General features: G+C 44.2%; 1 protein-coding gene across 6 annotated transcripts in view; it reads right to left on the reverse strand.

Annotated features, from left to right (window-relative positions):
* VWC2 (von Willebrand factor C domain containing 2) overlaps positions 1–22,986 on the reverse strand; it is a 122,155-nt gene that overhangs the window by 62,645 nt on the left and 36,524 nt on the right. The gene's annotated exons all lie outside the window — the stretch shown is intronic.

Raw genomic sequence — 22,986 nt, forward strand, 5'->3', positions numbered from 1 at the left:
CTGGAGAATCTAGCTTTTCTAAAAATATATGAATTTGCACTGCAGTCACACAAGCAGTATCTGTACAAGGATTATCTACACAGGAAAATCAAACATCTCTTCAAGGTTAGGTGTACAGTGGGAAGTTTTGCAGAGTAGCTATACTGGGATCCTATCCCAAAAAAGACAGTAAGCTGATCCAGACTGCATGCTAGCCATCAACAAGAGTGCACCCTAACCAGCATAAATATTCCAGCCAGCCTGAACATAAGAAGAACAACTGGCAAAAGTGCAGTTCTGCAATTATAACTGCACCTATACTAGGGACTTTTCTAGACTCAACACCATCAAGCAAAAAATCACAATTCCTCCTGGCAGAGTCATATTGCAGTTTGTAGTGCAGACCTAGAGTGGTTCTTTTTCCCCCACAGAGTAGCATAACTATTCCTAAAATGAAATGAGCTCTACCAATTTAAAGGCACCATAAAACCATACTGTTATATACAACTAACTATATAATTGTTCTGTAAACATATTGTTATAGAACTGTGTCTGTGAAGCAGCCATACTAGAATCACTATTTAGGTAATTACAAAATTACACAATAATAAACTACAAAAACTTTATGTAGATTATGATTAAGCTTCTCCACACAGCCCACTTCAGAGCAAGACAAACCATCAGGTTAACCAAAGCCCCATATTTTCCACATTTGGTTTCTCTATCAAGTCTACAGAGAACAAACTGGTTCCATAAAGACTAGACAGCCATGAGATGGACATCACTTTTGGTTGCCGTTGGTCTAGCCTAGATTCACAGCAGAGATGCAGAAGGTGTATATTACATTTTTAAATCATCTCAAGTCACCCAACCAAAGCTATGAGTAAAGTCAATCTGACATCCCTTAAACGGTAATTTTCAAATGCATGCTTTAACTGCTTTTGTCCTCCAGTAGTCATCAATGCCAGTAACCAAACACTAATGAATATTTAAAAAAACACAATTGTGCCCATGTTCTAGAGAAAATAATTTAAAAAAAAAAAAAAAACCATACCAGATTATGCTTTTAAGCCTCCAAAACACTGAAAAACATTTTTATTTGTTAAAAATACCTTTAACAATGGCCTATTGGCAGGATTTGAATATGATAATGGCATTTGAAGAAACTGCAGAGAAAGGAATAATTATTCCCAGGTTTCAAAATTTTAATTAACGCATCTTGTTGTAATCAAAGTAAAGTATGATTAAAGTGTGCCTGGTCAATGGAACTTCATAGCATGCTCTTGTTATTTACAGTTGCTTTTACAGAGTTTAAAAGCCGAAATCATTAAATTTAAACCCTTAAAAGCTCTACAGGACATGTTTACTATCAAGTCTTTAAAATAATTGGGTCATTATCATTAAAGCTTCCTTAACTGACTCAAACCTGAAAGTACTTCAAATGGCTAAGAGATGATATATAAATTGAAGATATTTTTACTATGAGGTGATCTAAACAACAGACATCAAAGACATCACTTTTAACACTGATTTTTCGGCCATTCAATTTACCATTCAGTTTACTTTCAGTTTAACAGCCATTCAGTTTACCTTTCCACTTTCGCCCCATGCTCTCCCATTTACTTTGCACTGCATTTCACACCTGGCAAAGACTTCCATACCTGGCTTGAGGTCAGCATGCCTGCACCTTGTAAGAAAACAAAGCTCAAAACCCCACAGAAAAGTGTATTAACACATCCCTCCATGTAAATAACTTAAAGATTGTGTCCTATTTGCATAGAAAATGAAAGATAATCCTAGGAAGTTTTCACTCCTGGGCATCCTTTGCTTATTAACTTTTCTTATGAAAATATAGCTCTGTCTGCTTCAGAATGATGTATAAAATATTTCACACTGTTCTTGTCCTTTTTGAAGACTGTGGTCTAAACTCAAATTTTTAGTGCAAAAGGACAGGAAGTTTATGTGCTGTGCAGTTCTCCTCTGAAATGGGTAAAGAAGAGTGCTGTGAACTCTCTTCACTTACGGATGAAAACTGCAGCTTGGACTAGATGACCCCTAATGTTGAGGTGGCTCAGTGTCTGCGCCTGGTGGACAGTCACTGCAGGTAAGGCTGGTTTCTGTCCCAGAGATGCAGCAAATCTTTTTGTTTGACTTGTAAATATGGCCTGCAAATGCCTGAGCAAAGCTGAAGACCAAGCCAAAAAAGGTGTTAACATCTAAGTATTAAATTCAGGGCTTGGCTTATCACAGGAGCCTACATGGTAGCTGAGAGGTGAGGATGGAAAAGTTCAGCAGATCCCTTTACAACAAAACATTGCAAAATGTATCCTATCAACACTTGATCCACTGTCCCCATGGAAGCACTTCACTGAGGCACCTTATCTTGACCAGTCCCCCAGATGGGGCACCACTCTATCTCCTTCACATCACCGTCCTTCTTATAAGCTTGCTGTTCTTCAGTTCCCCTTGGTGGTCCATAATTTTTCCTCACCACTTGCAGCTCTACCTACTTCTTGAAATACACTACACATCCCTCTTATATGTCAGCCAGGCATTTGTATCTCTAATTTTAGTCCTCTCCTACTTTTTCAGGCTCAGAGGCTCAATGAGGTCCATGCTATTTTGCCAGACAGAACTCAGTACAAGGAGGCACCAGGGATTCTCACACAACTTCTGAAGAAAGAGTGGCTGGAGGAAGCAGTGCGATTTTATAAAGGCATGGGCTTGACAAAAGCAAAGTGCTGGAAGGGAAGTGGAAGACTTGAAAGCCTTTGATTAAGCTGGGCAACTTCACAAGACAGGAGCTCAGGGCCCGTTTTGAGAAGCAAGGGTCTCCTTAACTGAACCTTTACAAAAGGCCTTAGCTCAGAGGCAAAGATTGTACCAACACCCAATTTTCTATCCCATCTTACATCAGTCTCTGAAAATTACATGATACCAGAACAATAAACTTGGTTAAGAAAGAGCTAAAGCCCTGATGTCGGCTGTAGAGGAAGTCACATTCTTAAGAAAATGAAAAGCCACAGCATTGCCACAAAGGAAGATCATGCCACTAGACTAGGCACTATCAGCCTGTGTACCTATCTGACTGACAAGTGTAGTATTCCTCTCTCATTCCCTTACCATCCCATGCTTCCTGCATACTCAGTTATGTGTTGTCTTCAAGCAAACTATAAATTATTCTGGGCAAAAGCTAGATTTCTGTACAGTACAAGAGGTTCTTTGGGGTTACCAAAATCTAAAATGCGAACATCAACTGACACAATAACTTGATGCCCTTTCTGTAGAGCTGTCATTCCTTCTTCAAGCTATGGTGAGGGAAAGAAAAACGGACTAGTGTTTCTATAAAATCTACTCTAAAACATGTGCTCTTGTCCTTTTCTTTCTTGCCCTCTATATGTGTGCACATACTGGCTGTTTTCCTCATGCAATAGGTCAAAACCAATTTCCCCATGTGACCCTGGAACATTACCCCTGCTTTGTTAGGTGCATACAATGGAAAACTAAAAAGCACAAAAGAACCAGGCCTTCATTGTACAAGCTAAGATTCTAAATAATTTAAGTATAAAGAATATTCAGCCAGCTAAGTCTAAAATTAGACCTTTAGATAACACACCAAGTAGTTTGTAATGATGGTGCTGAATTCTGCTCCCCCTGCCCATTTTTATTTTTTTTTTGCTTATCAAGATTTAAAAAAGCGATCTCTCATCAAACTTAGTTCTATTTTTCCTCTTGTGGCACTTAAAAGGAATTTAGAATAGACCTTTCGTTCCCTTGCAGACAATATACCTGAGGAAAATTCACTTCCACCTGATCTTTCCCAGAAGCATGTGAAGGCCCCTCTGCTGTACTGTTATCAGGTGATGGATAAGGATACAGCACCCATACCATGGGTGCTAGAGATTGTTTTTGTATGTGTGTACATTATACTCCCGAAACAACAGGACCACAACCCAGATGGCAGCCACTCATATCAATATTAAACAGCAAAATTGTGCCAATATTTCTCTTAATTTTCCCTTTATGCCTATGCAATTTTCAGGAAAGGATGTGGCACAGTAGGTAAAAATGCAGGAGCAACTGCAGCTGAGATTCCCAGGGAAAAGGACTGGATAAGCTTGTTTTGCCAAATGCTGCAAAACATTCTGTCTGGGGTATCATTAGCTCACAGCTTATAGCATTGCATCCTGTACTTCAGCTGTGGACAGTTTACAGCACACCTGCCACAAGCGACACAGCAGATCAGGGAGGGGACAAGCAGTCCAGCTAGAGATATGCCAGGAGGCAGAAAACAGAGCAGCAGATCAGACAAAGGAAGGGGACTGGAGAGGGCATAGAGCTCATTTGTGACACTTGCCAGAAAGGTTGCCTCCCAATGTTCTATTTCAAAATTCTTACCAATGGGACACCATGCGAAGTTATTTATTAATGGTAATACTGTAGCACTTAGGAGCCCTACCCACAGACTAAGACTAGGTGCTCTGCAACATTCTACTGGCAGAGGTGCCTTTAGAAAAAAAAGGCCTAACTAAGTGGTATCTGCCAGGCTGCACAAAATAGACTGTGGGGCCAAACACAGGTCTGGAAATCACCAGGCACTGTTACTGTAACTGTATCCGGATGAACCCTGGTGGGGTTTGATACCACATCCTTCAGGTCTGTGAAGGAGAAGTCCTGTAAAATTTTGGTAATGGCAGCATGAATAAACTTGTGGGTGATAACTTGACACAACAGAAGAAGCCTATGGTGACTGCTCATAGGGATGAGCATAAATCGCCCTAAACTATCCCTCCTACCCCCAACCCCGGCCTCTTCCCTGACATAGAGTAATAATAGTAATAATTTGAGTCGGCCGTGACCCATACTTGACCTGGTGGCCTACCAAGCCAGTGAGTCAGCAGGTTGGCTGCTTGCCTCTGGTTGACTGCCAGAGTACAAAGTTATCAAACAAAACCTAAGATACAATGTCTTTACATCTACCTGGATTTCTTTAACCATGAGTGATTTGAATTTGCATTCAAACCAGACAGGCAAGAAGGCACTGAAGGAACTGTGTGCTTTTGTATGTATATACTTAACAGCAAGTCAGACAATAAAAAAGTAAAATTCCTGATTCGCTAACAAATCTATATCACTGTATTTTCCTTACACCTTTCAAGATCATTACAGCCAATCAGTCCAGTGGAGCAGACTGTATTAATGAGGGATGTTTTCTAAACCAGGACAAGTTGTGATGGCTACTCCTTCACTTTCTAGGTAGTATGAACACCCTTAAGTTATTACAGTACCAGATATTCCAGATTAGCTAAGTTTGCTACGCACTATTTCACCAGAGGTTGCAATATTCACAATTACACAAGATTTCAAACAAACGGTACACTATATTATCCCATTTGCATATGATAATATATCTTAAACATTCCTCTCCAGGGTACATACATTTTAACGTTCGCAGCTTCTTAACTGCTTCCAGAAGTTTTGTGAATATAAACAGCGCTGCAAAAAGCCTGAGCCTTTACCTAGGGGGAAAAAACCCTGCATCCAAGATAGGCATTGATTTAGGGACTGGGTTGAAGATGTGTTTAATAATAATTCCACCCATAGCAGCCAACAGCCAAAACACATTCACAAGTATATTCATCCAAACTGCTGTTCTAACTCAATCAAAGGACTGATTTCTGCAAGCAACTGAGGGGAAGAGAAGGGCAGCACTAGTCCCTCACTAACAAGTCAGAATAGAAGGCTAAATCTTATCGTTTCATAGTTTTCAAAGTTGGTAGGGTCGGAAGGGACCTGAGCAGATCATCAAGTCTGACCCACTGCCATGGCAGGAAAGAGTACTGGGGTCAAATGACCCCGGTGAGGCATTCAGCCTCCTCTTAAAGACCCCCTGGGTAGGAGTCAGCACCACTTCTCTTGGAAGTTGGTTCCAGATCCTAGCCACCCTGACCGTGAAGTACTGCCTCCTGATGTCTAATCTGAATTTACCCTCTGCCAGCTTGTGACTGTTATTCCTGGTCACTCCTGGCAGTGCTCAGGAGAACAGGGACTTCCCCAGTGCCTGCTGGTCCCCCCTGACTATTTTGTAACATGTCACTAGATCTCCCCTCAGCCTTCTCTTGTGGAGGCTGAACAGGTTCAGGTCCCATAGCCTTTCCTCCTAGGGCCTGCCCTGCTGCCCCCGATCATGCGAGTGGCCCTCCTCTGGACCCTCTCCATGTTGTCCACATCCCTCTTGAAGTGCAGTGCTTAGAACTGGACACACTACTCTAGCTGCAGCCTGACCAGTGCCGCATAGAGGAGGAGTATCACCTCCTTGGACCTGCTTGAGATGCGTCTGTGGATGCATGAGAAGGTGTGGTTGGCCTTCCTGACTGCCTTTCCACACTGCCGGCCCATGTTCATCTTGGAGTTAATGATGACTCCAAGATCCTTTTCTGCCTCTGTACTGATGAGAAGGGGGTTCCCCAGCCTGTAGGTATGCTGCTGGTTCTTCCTCCCCAGGTGCATCACCTTGCACTTGTCGGTGTTGAATCCCATCCTATTTTCATCTGCCCACCCCTGTAACCTGTCTAGGTCCAATTGCAGCCTATTCCTCCCTTCTAGCGTGCCCACATCCCCCCACATCTTAGTGTCATCAGCAAATTTGAACAGAGTGCTATTTACCCCTTCGTCCAAGTCACTGATGAAGAATTTGAACAGTGTGGGCCCAAGGACCAAGCCGTGAGGAACCCCACTGCCCACATCCCTCCAAGTTGAAAATGACCCATCCACCACCGCTCTCTGGGTGCAGGTCTCCAGCCAGTTGGCAACCCATTTGACTGTGTGGGTGTCCCCCAGTTTCTTAATGAGAATGGGGTGAGAGACAGTGTTGAAGGTTAGTCTGACAGGACCTGCCACTAAGGAACCCATGTTGATCGATGGTGCTGGTTCTTTCTCCCCAGATGCAGTACCTTGCATTTGTCAGTGTTGAAACCCATCCTGTTCTCATCCACTCACCCCTGTAACGTGTCTAGGTCTGATTGCAGCCTATTCCTCCCTTCTAGCATGCTCACTTCCCTCCACATCTTAGTGTCGTCTGCAATTTGAACGGGGTGCTTTCTACACTCTCGTCCAAGTCGCTGATGAAGATATTGAACAGCGCGGGCCCGAGGACCGAGCCCTGGGGGACCCCACTGCCCACATCCCTCCAGGTCATAAATGATCCGTCCACCACCACTCTCTGGGTGTGGCCCTCCAGCCATCTTGTCAAAGAGTGCTTGTCAAGCAGCACCTACACAAACAGGAAATAAAATTATTACAGTAATCATGGGCTAGAGTCTAAAGAAATAACAACTGGCCAAAAGAAGACCTGGAGATTGGCACTAGAAGACAAAGAAAAAGAGAGAGGAAAGGGGAAAACCACTACATTTTTACTGGAAGTGCTTATTATAGGATCTAAATTTTAGGCTAAATTTAAATGAATAACATTTCTTTAGAAGGAAAATAGGACTGCAAAATTGGTTCCCCACACTAGAAAAACCACATCAACATTATCATAGAATCATAGAAAATTAGGGTTGGAAGAGACCTCAGGAGAGAAATCAGTCCAACCCCTTGCTCAAAGCAGGATCATTCTAGTCAGGACTTTGTCGAGCCAGGCCTAAAAAACCACCAGCCTCTCTAGGTAACTTGTTCTAGTGCTTCACCACCCTTCAAGTGAGAAAGTTTTTCCCTAATATCCAACCTAAACCTCCCTTGCTGCAATTTGAAACCATTGCTCCTTGTTCTGTCATCTGTCACCACTGAGACCAGTTTGACAATGCAATCCACTGCTTTCCCCACATCCACAGGGCCAGCCATCTCATTATAGAAGGCAATCAGGTTGGTTAAGGCATGACTTGCCCCTGGTGAACCCTGACTGTTCCTAATCACCCTCTCCTTCTCCAAGTGCTTAAAAATGGATTCCTGAGGACCTGCTCCATAATTTTTCTGAGGACTGAGGTGAGGCTGACTGATCTATAGTTCCTTGGATACTCCTTCTTCCCTTTCTTAAAGATGGGCACTATATTTGCCCTTTTCTAATCATCCAGGACCTCCCTCATCGTCATGAGTTTTCAGAGATAATGGCCAGTGGCTCTGCAATCACATCAGCCAACTCCTTCAACACCACTGCATTCATTGCATCCAGCTTCATGGACTTGTATATATCCAGCTTTTCTAAATAGTTCCTAACCTGTTCTTTCACTACTGAGAGCTGCGCCTCTTCTTCTGAAACTTCGCTGCCCAGCACAGTAGCCTGGGAGCTGACCTTGCCTGTGAAGAATGAGGTAAAAAGGCACTAAGTACTTCAGCCTTTTCTTCATGATCTATCACTATTCAGAAAGGGACCCACACTTTCCCTGACTTTCCTCCTGTTGCTAACATACTTTGACTCATAGATGTTAAAGGCTGGAAGGGACTTCATGAGATCAACAGGTCCCGCCCACTTGCTTTGGGTGAGAAAGATTGCTGGGGTTAGATGACCCCAGCAAGGCGAGTCTCCAGATGTTTTTGAAGATTTCCGAAGTAGGTGACTGTACCACTTCTGGAGGGAGCTTATTCCGCAGACTGACTGTGAAAAAGTCTTTCCTTATGTCCAAAAAAGGAAAAACAATCTTCTAACAATTTATGACCGATATTCCTCATCTTCCCCTGGGGTGCCTTGATGAACAGATGCTCCCTTAGATCCTGATGTGCACCCCTTATAGGCTGCCACCAAGTTCCCTCTAAATTTTTTCTTCTCCAGGCTGAACAGTTTCATGTCTTTCACCTGCTCCTCATATGACCTGCTCTCCAAATCTCTAATCATATGCACAGCCCTCCTCTGGACTCTCTCAAGCTTTCCCCCATCCTTCTTGAAGTGCGGCACCCAGTACTAGATGCGGTACTCCAGTTGCGGCTTCACCAAAGCCGAGTAGAGCAGGAGGATGACATCTTGTGTCTTGCTTGAGATGCATCAGTAGATGCACGCCAGTGTCTTGTTGCCACTTTGGCATGCTGGCAACAGCATCACATTGGTGGCTCATGTTCGTTCTGTGGTCTATCACGACCCCCAGGTCTTTTTCAGTTGTGGTGCTAGCAAGTTCAGCACGACCAAGCCTGTGAATGAGTTGCAGATTATTTCTCCCCAGATGAAGCACTTCACATTTCTCAGTGTTAAATGTTATCAGGTTTTGATCCGCCCATCTTGCAAGCCTGTATCCACAGCCTATCCTCCAGTGTGACTGTACTCCCCCATAATTTGGTGTCATCTGCAGACTTTGCTAGTCTACTTTTAACACCTGGATCCAAATAATATGTTGAAAAGCACTGGTCCAAGTACTGAATCCTGAGGGACACCACTGGTCATCATGCACCATGTCGACTCAGGTCCATCTATTAATACTCCCTGGGTCCTGCCTCAGAGCCAGTTTCCTAGCCACCAGACCATTAAGTTGCTGACACCACAGTCCCTCAATTTTACCATGAGGACATCATAGGAGACCAAGTCAAAGGCCCTTTTGAAATCCAAGTATATGACATCAAACTCATCTCCCTTATCCAGGTGGCATGTTACCTGATCATAGAGAGAAATGTGGTTGATCAGGCATGACCTGCTTGCAACAAAGCCATGCTGGCTATTTTAGAATTGCCATCCACTTCTACATTCCCGACCAATTCTTCCCTGTTTGTGAGCAGAAGGACAAAAAGAGCATGGCCCCTAGTTGGTCTATCTAATATTGTACCAGGAAGTTGTCTCCAATGCTCTCCAAAAACTTCCTACTGTATTGCCCTCCCAGCAGATGTCAAGGTGATTGAAGTTCCCCATGAGAACCAGGACCTGTGATCTGGAAACTTCTGCAAGTTTTCTGAAGAAAGCCTCATCTACCTCATTTTCCTTGTCTCATGGTTTATAGTAGACACCCACCACAACATCACCCTTGTTGCTCTTCCCTCTAACTTTAACCCAGAGACTTTCAGCAGGGCCTATCTCCAGTTTCACACTGGAGCTCTGAACAATCATACAGCTCTTTTAAAAACAGCTTTGATAGGGACAAAACAATTGGGCTCTTTAACATAAGCTTCCCTAAAAACAACAAACAGCAAGGACATGATTATCTTGTTTGTGATGAGATGAACCAATGCTGCAGCTCCATGAGATTCACTTTCACAAAGGATACCTGCCCTCAACACAGGCAGTGCATCGTTACTGAAGCATATATAAAAGTATATCACAAAAAAATTGAATGCAACAGTGAAACTACAGGATATTTTACTTCACAGCTTGTGCTGCATCTGAAGATTTTTTTCCCCATAACTAAAAAGATTTTCATGTGAAAGGGGCTGGTGACTTGACAAGTCTTGAAGGTAGAGCTGTCCATTTACACACAAAGCTGATATAACACTACTCTCCTGTCAGCATGCCCCATTCCTGACCCACTGATAAGCATAAGCTCATTCAATCTTTCTCTCTCTGTTAAGACTTCCAATTAGTGCCAAGTATAGTGATAGTCTGTTATAAGCTAACAGTAATAGCCAATTAAAACACCTATGAATATTCAGCTAATCAGACAGTTCAATTTTCTGAATATACCAATGCCTCAGCTCCGTCTACTGATTAGAGCTAGCACTGTCAACATTTTAAATAAGTCTCCTCAAATATTTTGCATCACAATCAAGCGATTTTTCTCTTGGGGAAAACACTTACTCTTCTTGTGAAAAATCTTTTCTTTCAATCTCCATTACTCTAGGGAGGCACTGCAAGTTGGTTGCAATTGGTCCTCAGAGAAACAATACAGGTGGTATACAGCAAGCGGGGAAGGGTTTGCTCGGGCAGGGAATAGTTCTCCCTTGGTTCTTGAGGTAGATGAACCTCTGCACTGATTGTCTGCAAACTCCATTAGCAAATGTGGGAAGTGTTGGGGCAAGGTTAAGGGAGTAAATCTCCCCACATGTTACAATTCTTCTAATTCTAGACGTGAATTGGGCAAACCCTACTGGAGAGAGAATAAAGAGTTCCAACCATATCAGGAATCCCAATGCTGTACAAGAGAATTCTGGCTTGGACTTCTGCATTCCTCCTCTTTGCACAATGTTCTTCAGTAAAGGAAGACATAAAGACTATATAAACATGCATTCTAAGAACAGAGATGAAGGAGTAGCTGCTCAAACAAATGAAAGTAGGTACATTCGGACCCACAGAGGCCTTGGACATTTTATACAGAAGATCTGGCATAAGCTTACTGTACTAAGCCTTTAGGACATTGCTTCCTTCTCTACCTGATCATCAAAACAAACACTTCTAAGCCCAACACAATCCTCCTGTAATGCCTGGGGGTTGGCCCAAGGGTTTAGCAGACAGGCAGAGAGAAGATTTTCTGGAACATATTTATACAATTAATATCTGGAGATAGGGAAGGAGGAGGAGAGCAAGTGCAAGTGAGCTCACATGCATGTGCATATTGTATGAGTTTCAGACTCATCACATCTCTCCTCTTTTAAGGAAACAGACAGCATTTATTTTAAAATCAAACTAATCAAAATGACTGATTCATTTTCTTTAGAACCCCAAAACAGCTCCTAACAAGGGGCTTTCATGAACCATCCACCACATAATCAAGTCTGTAGTTAGAGCACTGGACCAGGAAGTCAGATGGTTTAGAGCTAACACACTTTGCATACATTTTCCATAGGATGTTGTGCAAGTCACTCTACCTTGCATGTCGCTTCTGAGATGGGGATTCAGGTCTGTCCTCCTTGCTTTGTAGAATGTGCTGCGATATCTGAGCAGAGGTACTAGAGTTGTTTCTCTTTATCTTGCAACCTTTTGGTCACAAAACTCTACTAACAAAGCATAAAAATTCATTTGGGGAACAAAACAACTATCAGATGCAGTTGTCACTATCAAATCAGATCAGTTCATAAATTAAATGGCTGCTTTACTTTTCTCCTAACAGAGAAAGTTTTAACACTGTGCTGTATGCTGGTACTAATAATGAATTTAGTGCTTTAGTAAATGAAGGACCAGCGGAGATAGATAATACTATGTTTGGCATTTGATGAGTCAAATTTTAACTGGTTGTTCAAGCCAGTCAAATCTCTGTCAGAATGCTCAAAACATTAATTAAATGAGCACAATAGCAGCAGCTGCAAAAAAGACTTTATAAACCTTCAACAGGTTTGATACTTACACCTAATTACAAAAAACCCAATATACTCTTCTGAGTTACTTTTAAATGTGTGAGTTATTCAGAAAATGTGAAACAATGAAATAAAACAATTTTCTTTAGCAATATTATTTAAGGACTTGTTTGTGAATGTTACTGAGGATAAAACAGGTACAAAAAAACTAAATTAAAAAAAAATAACTGATACATTAATTATGTACATGCAATACTACTTGAAAAGAAGCAGTCAATGAAAAGCATTTCTACCAATCTAGCAACAATGAAGGGACATAATCCTTTGCACTATCCTAAAGCAATAACGTCTTAGAATCATTGCTGGAAATATCTTGCATGTGTGATTGGGTATTTTTGTTTTTGCTGTGACAGTTGTCCGTTTTAACAAATGACAAACAAAGCTGCTTCTTGCTTTATACTTTGTATCAGCCACTAAAAGGTCACAAGCAGCAATCAAAGTCATCATTCGAAAGATCTTGGCTCTGGAATTATGGATCAAAAAGATAAGCAGCAGCATCTGCAGGAGAGAGCATTTGATTTTTTTCACTGATATTGTTATGTCTATTCTCTCTCTCCATCTTCTGTAAGTGGACTGTGGACAGTGTTCTCACACAAGTTTCTTAATGTTCCCAGACAACATAGAGGTATCATTTTCCATATTCTCAAAGGATAGAGCTATGAGTACAAGCACTGAAACAGAAATTGTGCTGTGCAATCCAGAATAGTCAAAGGTATTGTTGGCAATTATTCAGGGGCAATGTCCTGTGACCCCTTCTTCAATAGCAGCCAATTGAGGCACTTTGTTGACTATCTGGCAATCTGAAATATTTGATCAAAGATGATCAGTGAATACAGGTTTTAAGTAGTGTTGATACAACTGAGTGTCAACCATGCTGAAGAAAGGCTTCTGGCATTTGTTTGTGAAAAATACAATGATGCTCTTCAAACTTTGATATACTCGATGGGAAAGTAGATGATCTACAACACTGATGAGAAGCTGGAGCATATGGGTAGTCTAACGATGACAGTCAAAGTGCAGATACTCATTCATCAATAAACCCCAAGCCACTTCATATTTGGTTTTGTCTAGTAACACAGATAAGCTTCTGTGGACCCTATTCAGTAATGATTTATAAGTGGTCAGCAATATATTCAGGTTGCAGTCATTGGCTGGAATGACTACAATGGTGGTTTTGTAGTGCTGAAGTTGATGACACCCATATTGTGAATAGTGCTCCATCCATCAACTGTTTGGTAACCGTTCCAAAAAGCAACCCAAAAATTCTCAGGTGTGTCCACCCCCCACATTCCACCGTACTACATGGAGGAAGAGGAGGGGCCCATCTTCCCAAAGCAAAGTGTAGTATACACGTAGCAGTAGGCCTAGGCACATGTGACCTGTGCCAATTCAAAGGCACCCCCACTAAAAGTCTCCGTGCTTTTAACTGGAGCTGCTTGCAGCTGAGGAAAAAGGCCAACAGGGGACATTAACGCTAGCATCACAGTTGCTCCTCCAGCAGCACAAAGTAGCTCCTTCGGCTTTATGTGGCCCTTGGCAGAGAGGGACCCAGAAGCTACAGAAACAGAAGAAAGGCAGAGGATGCATGTCTCTTAAAGCTGGAAAGGTAGGTGATATATAGTCATGTGTATGGTAAGGGGTCTGCATGTGTATGAGCACAGTAGGTGAAGGGAGTGCACGCGTGCACATCCTGACACTTGTAAAACTGGGGGTACAAAGCCCTCATTCAGATCAGTTGACATAATTTGACTAGTCAGCTGCTCAGCCTACCAAGCCTAGACAAAATGGAAAAACATGCTTTACTGTCTGCCCTGCTCCAGCTCATAAACCATTGCCAGCTGGGTAAATGGCTGGTTTGTTTCACGTACTCAAACAGAATTCTTCAGGGCAAGCAAAAACTGTTTCAATAAGAGCAAACCTATGCCAAGCAAGATCCAATACAGACTGCAACCTGCAAACAAGTCCCTGAATTCTACTTATCCTGCTCACGCCTGTCTTTGGATATCTCCGATCATGTGAAATACAATGTCAGCATGCTATTTTGCGCCCTTCTATACAATAAAAAACAAAGCAAAAAGAAAAAGAATCAACCAAAACAAACAAACAAAAATATGTTTGCATTCTTTTTTTCCTCCTTTTGCCTCATCCTTGATTTTTTTCTTTTTCCCTTTATGGTTACCTAAAAATTCCAAGCTTTTCCAACACTACTTTTCCCTTTATCTGTTTTTTTCACAATTCTACCACCTGACACTCCCTCCCCACTCCACCAATTCATTCCCATTCCCTTTTTGCTTCCGTCCCTGTTCTTCCCTCTACTCATTTCCCTCCATCTTCTTTTCACCTAAAAAAACCAGGGTTTGAACTACGATCTCAGTAAAATCATAGGCTAACAGAGAAGCTTACTATACTTGTACTGGTGCACTACATAGGTACCGTGTGAAATATTACTAGAGAGAGCAACAATTTACCTGTATGCATTGAATGAAGCTGCAGAAGAGCTAGGTTATGTGCCCCAAACACCTGTGTATATACAAACATAGAGATACAGCTGCCAGTCTGGATTTCCACAAGAATATCACTTTAGAAATTTCTGCCATTTTTTCAGACAGGAAAATAGTCTTCTTTAGGTTAGTCTCTGCCCTCTTCCTCTGTTTGTTATAACATTTCAACACCTATAAAATCTCAGGGCTCCTATACAAGTGTGCAGAGCCAATGTGCTGGAAAGCCTTCTGCGTCACATGCATCAGCTCCATGGATCTCCACACTGAAAAAAATGGCAGTGGGGCACTTTGAAATAAAACATTTTAAATGAGCTTTACTTCAAAGCACCCTGCCACCATTTTTTCAGTGTGGGACTGCGTGGGGATACTGATACAAGTGACTCACAGGCACTTTTAATTAGCATAGCTTGCTAATTAAAGTGCCTGGCATTGCATCCCACAGCACATGTAAAAAGGCAGAGGCCTCAGTGTTTAAATGGAATGGAGTGAAGTTTAACTTACCATTTAACATGAATTTGTAGAGTACCTTTGTTGAAAGCTATGGCTCTTATTGGTTGAAAAAGGAACAGCGACTGAGTCAAGCTGCAGACCTGAATAGCTATAGCCCTATCTCAATCTTGCCAGGAGTCTCAAAGCTTCTAGAAAAAACAAATATACACCATGTACCCCTTTATGGTTAAACAAAGGAAATTGGAGCTTTATCAGTCTGACTGTCACCTTCTGCATAGCAATTCATTGTCAAGAGCCACTAATGAAAGAGCTTAGCTACAGATAAAGGACATATGGCTTCAACTGAATTTATAGATTTATCCAAAACAGTTTACAGTGTGAATCAAATGTACTCTTCAAAGCTCTCTGAAAGGAGGATTAGGCAGAAAAAAAATGGATGTCTTATATCCAGGCAACCCCCGCTTCAAACTCTTAATTGGTTCCTAAAAAAATGAGCATTAAGTGAAACAGCCTTAAATGAATGAAAATTTCTGACGAGCCAAGATGGTGACTGTAAGCATTATAACAAAACTCACTGAGTGCTAAGTGAATGTAAAATGAGCATTATAGAGGAATAGCTCTCAGCGAAACAGTGTTAAGCAGGGGTTGTCTGTGTATGTATGTACATATGTATCTATGCATGTATATCTACACTATTGCACATGATTGAACAGCTTCAGTTAATAACATCACCCTCTCACAGTATTTTAGTTTCTCACTGAGTCCCAAAGGAACACTTAAAAAATCCTTCTTGTTTTTATCACATGTTAACATTGGCTGGGATTTTCAAAGGATGGCTGGATGGCTTAGTGGTTTACGTGCTAACCTGGAATTCCTGATACAGGTTTAATTCCTGATTCTGTTATAGACTTTGTCTTTCCCAAGATCACACTCACCCTCTATGCATCTCATCTCAAAAATGGAGTCAAAAAGAATCTTTGTCTCCCAAAGATTCTGTCAAGATGAACACATATAAAGACTGCAAGGTGCTTAAATACTATGGTAATAGAGGCCACAATAAGACTGGTCAGTCAGGGGCTGGGATATTGTATCTTAGATTCCTTAGGCCATTTTGAAAACACTAATATCCACAGCAGCTGAGGTTAGGGAACATCCTACAGTGCTGAACTGCTTGCATTATTAATAGCTTGGGACCTGTTCTCTGAGATACTGAGGAGAATAAATAGGAAGAATGAGCAATGGAAATCCCCAACCACCATTTTTCATTTCTAGGATAACTCTGTGTCAGGTTCTTAATATTCCAAAGAACCCATGGAAACCCATCACGGGCAGCTGAGACTGTGATTGTGTCTCGGGAAGGAAGGCACCAAAATTCAGATCCGAGTGCTCCCAGCAGGTTTTTCTTGTACTATCCTGGATAAAAACAGCATTAAGAGTTCAATGCTCTGAACCACTTAAGCTGATTTTCTATAAAGATGTTTAAAGTGACTGAGGCATGGATATATATGTATTTATGCTAATATATTCTCTCTTTAATTATCATGAAGGCTGGCTTATGTCATGGCAAAAAAACTACTAAGAAAGTCATAGCTCTTTCACAGCACAAAATACAAAAACCATCATTTACTTACAGAAAGAGAAGAGCCATAGCACAGATTTTAATAATGTTCACCCTGGGAAGGTGCAAATTAAAAAATAAATAAATAAAAGAAATAACCTTTGTTTAACAAATATTTTCAGAACCATCTATTTCCCTGGTTGTTTCAAGCCACTAGAAAAATCTACCCTGGGTTTATGGCACCATATGCGTTAGTCCAGACTCACAGAGATCATGTTTAAAATCCTGGCCTCGTGGAACTCAATGGGATTTTTGCCCTCAATAGCAGTGGTGCCAGAATTTTACTGCATGACATTTTTTCTTTTAATATAACAACCCTAAGATAGAAGTCAAGGTAAGTTTGGCACCTCAGGCCTCTGACAGACATTAAAGTAAAGGCATGATGGGATCTGATGCAGGATCCCAACAACCATGCTTTCTGCCATGCTACACATGCACGGCAAGATGCATAATTATGGGATCCCACACCAGATCCCATTGCACTATACTGACAGTGCAGGGGGAGCTTTGTGGGGGGTGGTCTCAGAGCCAGCCTGCACAGCCTGAGCCCAGCAGATAGGGGCTTGGGTGCTCTCACACACCTCCCAGAATGCCCCATGGGCTTGGCAGGCTGCCAAAGACTCCTGAGCGAAGTCAAATGACTGAGCCACCCCTAACTGGCTGGTGGGGAACATAACAGCTGCCCACCTGGACTTGATGCAGCAGCAGCCTACCACGGCATGTGCCTTCATGGCCATAAGCTGCCAACTGGCTGTCCCATGAACACCCACCTAGCACACCCTGCACCCACTGCGCGTGCCCCGGATGCCTGGCTTCTCTGTGTGTGTGTGTGTGTGTGTGTGTGTGTTCCTCATCCATGGGAGATATGTATGTATGTGCGCATGCATACCTTGGACAGCTGAGCTCTGTGTGTGTGTGTAGCTCATGTCAGGCAAGATAAACATCTAAATGTCTCTTGAAGGTGTTCAAAGTAGGTGTTTGAACCACCTCCGATGGCAGTCTATTCCAAACCTTGGGGGCTCAGACAGTAAAGAACTTCTTCCTTATGTCCAGCCTGAAATGGTCATGGAGGAGTTTGTGACCATTCAATCTTGTCATCCCTTGGGGTGCTCTGGTGAACAGACATTCCCCAAGATCCTGGTGAGCACCCTGATAAATTTATAGGTGGCCACCAGATCACCCCTGAGCCTGCGCTTTTCCAAGCTGAAGAGTCCCATAGCTCTCAGCCTGTCATCATAAGGTCTCTTTTCCTGACCCTTGATTACGCATGTGGCTCTCCTCTGGACTCTCTCAAGCTTCTCCACATCCTTCTTGAATTGTGGAACCCAAAACTGGAGGTAGTACTCCAGCTGCGGCCTCACCAAGGCTGAGTACAATGGGAGAATGACATCCTGGGAATTGCTTGAGAAATAGCTATGGATGCAAGCCAGCATTTTGCTCACTTTACTAGCTGCAACATCACATTGAAGACTCATGTTCATCTTGGGGTCATGATTGACCCCAAAGTCCTTTTCATCTGTAGTGCTACCCAGTGTAGCACTGCTGAGCCTATAAGCATGTTGCGGGTTTTTCTTCCCAGGAGGGAGAACCTTGCATTTTTCAGTGTTAAACACTATCAGGTTCTCATCCATCCATTTCCAAGGTCAGCCTGGATCACGCTCCTGTCCTCAGGTGTAGATGCTTTACCCCAGAGTTTGGTGTCGTGGGAGAACTTGGCCAGTCCACTTCTGATGCCAATGTCCACATCATTAATGAAGATGCTGAATAATATAGGCCCAAAGACAGAGCCTTGAGGGACCCCACTGGTCACAGTGCACCACGACGATTGACTTCTGACAACCACGACACTCTGGGTCTGACCACGGTGCCAATTCCCCAGCCAGCAGACTGTGGTGAAGCTGAGGCCACAGTTGGCCAGTTTTGCTAGGAGGTGATCATGGGATACCAGATGGAAGGCTTTTTTAAAGTCAAGATATACGACATCAATCTCTTCCCCCTTGTCCAAGTGATAGGTTGCCTGGTTGTAAAAGGAAATATGGGGAGACTGCCACCTGCCACCAGTCAAAGTAGAGAGTTGGGCCTGGAAGTGGAGTGGCTTCCCTGACAGCCCCGTCACAGCGTCTCTGGCAGCCAGGTACTGCTCCCCTAGCCCACTGCTGATCCCCAAAGCAGGCCCTGCCTTACACCTTCCTGCCTCCACAGTCCACAAGTCACCAGCTCCCATATACCAGATCTTCTGTCCTGACTCCTCTTCATCCCCTCCCAGTAAGGGCATGATGGAGAGAGTTCCCTCACAGGTTTCATCCCAGGGTCCCCCTTTTGGGACCCCTGTTCCTGTTAGCCCAGGGAAGAGTCCTTGGAGTGGGGCTTGCCTTGAGGAGGGCAGCAGCCTGTCACACCACTGCTGCTCTGGACAGCTACAAGCTTTCTATGGGAGCTAGCAGTGGTGCCAGTCAGGGATGTTGTAGGTGGACGCCAAGTGGTCTAAGACTCTGCATTAACTCCCTATCTTTTCACTGTGACTCTCTCAGTTCTGCTGCACTGTGGGGTGCCTCCTCCAAACACTGGGTGGTCACCTGGGGCCTCAAGTCATGCAACTCAGCAGCCCAGGTGCAAGCACCCCTCAGCCTGTCCATTTGCCCCCATACATGTCTCTACTTGCTCCTCCTGCCAGTCTTGCAGACCTTGGCATCATATGTCCACAATGCATGGCCTGAGCTCAGAGAATGAAGCCACAACTTGTAACATATCTAATTCATTTCACCAGTGACTTATATGCATGTCTTTCATTCACTTAGCAGATGTTTGGCTGTCCATCCTGAACCTACAATGTCAGCTGCCTTGAGCTGGCCTTCTACACAGATGTGGAGCCTGCAGACAAGGGGGAAGGAGGTTAATTAGCTTGCAGGAATTGGGGTGGGGGGCAGGTCTGGGGCCAGGATGGTCCCTTGATAGCAGAAGGGGGGTTACCCTGAGGGGTCAATATGGTGACTGCTTGCACCATAAGAATCAGAATCAGCTGATACACACTGGACTTCACCCATGGATCAGTTCAGAGGGGAGGGGAAGACATGCTGTTAGGCCAGTTGCCAGTTTGTCCAGGTCCAGAAGCTGGAAGTCACCCTGGCAGTGAGAGCTGAGCAGCTGAGATAACGGTTCCCATGCAAAAATCCTTTCGCAACAGTGTCCCTTTCCTGGATTGGGAAGCTGGGAGGAAGGTCTGGGGGTTGTTTTTTGACAAGTGAACACTTTATTTTAATTTCCTTAAGTGGTTGTCAGACATAGCTGCATCCTATCTCCTATCCCTGACTTGTGGATACTCTCTGCCAAAACTGCTGTTTATTACCTTTTTGCCTGCTGAGCTCAATAAATGTTATTAATGCCTTTCTGTGAATGCTTTGTAGGGTAGGGAAGCTGTTTATGCGAACGTACTCAAGGTATCTGTGCTTAGACTCTTATCTCTCATGGAGCGCAGCATGGTTCTGACAGAAATGACAAGGATGTGTCTATTAGGCAGCTTTATGATCCCACTGAATGGGACATACTTTCTTAAGCCCCCAAGGTCAGGAGGGGTGGGGAACTTGGTGCCTTGGCTGGGCTCTGGGCTTCAGAAGGGGAGGGCAGGGATAGAGGGGAAATCTGGCAATTCACCCTCCCACTATGCCCCAGCATTCTCACCCTGCCCTCCTCCCTCTAGCCCCAACCCTTTTGTGGGCTTCTTGGACATAATAGCCTTAGAGAGGGCAATAAGTGAAGGGAGTGGCCTGTGGCAGCTTCAGCTCCCCCTGCTCCCCTGCCAGGGGTTTCACATTTCCCCTGGGACTTGGGTCTCCATCATGTTTGCGTGGAGTTGGGGCAAGCCTTACCATCACGATTGTACTGCATCCTCACACATGGCCTGCCTCATCGGAAGAAGCGTCAGGAGAAGAGGATGCAGGTCCTGAGGGCCACTGCACTGGTACTGGCTCAGAGACATGCAAAAGGACTTGCCTTGGAAGTCACAGGCCCTATGTGAGGAACAGTGTCACAGTCCATCCCTGAGCCTCCCACTCCAGTGGGGTCACTGAGTGATTCCTTTGGAACACTTCTGGTCTCATGAATACTGTGTGCCCCTGGAGGATGTGGGGGCACGGTGAGCTCCTGTGGGCGGCAGCACTGTTGGCAGCAGGAGCATGGCGGAGGCAAGGGGGGAGCTGCCGCAGCCAGCTGCAGCACTGTCAGTGGTGGGGGGTGGTAAGCACCAACCAGTGATCAGCAACCACCCGCAGACACTGCTGGCAGCATCAGTGGTGGCCAGCAGTGATCGCAGACTGCCCACAGACACTGCTGCCAGTGTCAGTGATGGGGGGGGAAGGGTGGAAAGTGGCAACCACATGTGACAGTGTCGGCAGTGCCTTTTCACATGGGGTGCACCGCCATGATCAGGGGGTGCACGTGCACCCCCTATGCATTGCCAATGTCTGGTCCTGTGGGTGTGGAGGAGGGGACATCTGCCCTGCTCTTGGTAAGGAATTGGGATAGATCCTCGTAGAACATGATGGTCTAGCCTCTGGCCCATAGAGCACTTTGTAGTGTCACGCACATGGTAATAATTCCTCTTCATCAATGCAACAGGAGCTCAGGCAGGAGCCAGTTACTAAGTCAAGGTGGGGCAGGATTGACCTGACCACACACCTTGCCATGTGGAAGGAATTACACAACCGGGACAGGATCAGGTGATTAGCCCACCAAGACTTGTATAAATCCAGCGGTGGGGCATTTACTGGTTGCCTTTGGGCACAAAGAGAGAAACGAGGAGTGTTTTGAGCCCAGATGTTGAAAAATATGAGGAACCCACCTGGTGATTGGGAAGAGGCACCAAGACTGCAGGACTCCAGACGGAGAGTCCATTCAGGCAAGCTACATACCTTGAAGTTCTGGTGGCTCTGGTAGGAGCTGAGTCTGGGCAGAGCTAAGTGGCAAGGAATCCTAGAGTGAAGAGGGCATCCCACAGGTGGAGAACGAGGGGTGGGCAAGAAGACTCCATGCCAACGTGGATCCCAAACCCCAAAGGGATGACGCAGACGGGAGTGGCGACACAGGAAGCAGGGAAGCCTCCGGGACTGTCCTGGTATAAGACTTGCATTGTGAGATACGGGGAACACGTCTCACTAACAGGATAACTACCGCTCAGAATGCCGAGTGCTACATTGTATCCAGGAAGCATCCAATGCTAAGAGAACTGTTCAGTGTTACCAGAGGGCTTCACCAATGAAGTAACTGGTGAGGCTACAGTTACTGTAACCTTTTACTTTGGAAAATAAACTAACACCCTGAGCAAGTTACATCTGGGTAGCATTTGTCAATCACTAGCTCTAAAAAGACCACTGATCTCCTTCATTTTCTTTCTAATACAAGTCATGGCAGGAGAGTACAGAGGGGAGATGAAGCTAGGATCACCCAACCCGCTTACAATCAACATAGATGATTCATACATAGATTCATAGGTGTTTGGGTAAGAAGGGACCTCAGTGGATCAGAGTCCAACCCTCTGCTCTAGGCAGGAAAGAGCGCTGGGGTTAGATGACCCCAGCCAGTTGCATGTGTAGCCTCCTCTTAAAGACCTCCAAGGTAGGGGAGAGCACCACCTCTCTTGAAAGCCCATTCCAGATTCTGGCAACCCTTACAATAAAGAAGTTCTTCCTGATGTCTAACCTAAATCTGCTCTTTGTCAGTTTGTGGCCGTTGTTCCTAGTTACTCCAAGGGGTGGCCTGGTAAACAGAGCATCTCCTACTTCTTGCTGCCACCCTCACCGATTAATTTATAGGTGGCTACAAGATCACCTCTCAGCCTTCTCTTGCGGAGGCTGAAGAGATCCAGGTCCCCCAATTTTTCCTCGTAGAGCTTTGCCTGCAGGCCACTAACCATACAAGTGAACCGCCTCCGTATCCGCTCAAGGTTGTCTACATCCCTTTTGAAGTGTGGCGCCCAAAACTGGATGCACTACTCCAACTGTGACCTGACCAATGCTGCATAGAGGAGAAATATCACCTCCCTGGACTTGTTTGTCATGCACCTGCTAATAAAGCTTGGCTAGCTTTACTGATCACTTTGTCACATTGGTCTTGGTAAGATATTTTGCCCAGTTTCTGCTGTGACCTCTCATCTGCATCTTCCGGGTGATAGGGCATTGAATTAGAGATGTCTTCAAGCATATCTGGAGCTGGCGCTGGATATGATCCTCACCCCAGATGGCA

Source organism: Crocodylus siamensis, chromosome 5, assembly GCF_052110815.1.
Source record: "Crocodylus siamensis isolate JL-2025a chromosome 5, ASM5211081v1, whole genome shotgun sequence".
Classification (NCBI taxonomy): domain Eukaryota; kingdom Metazoa; phylum Chordata; order Crocodylia; family Crocodylidae; genus Crocodylus; species Crocodylus siamensis.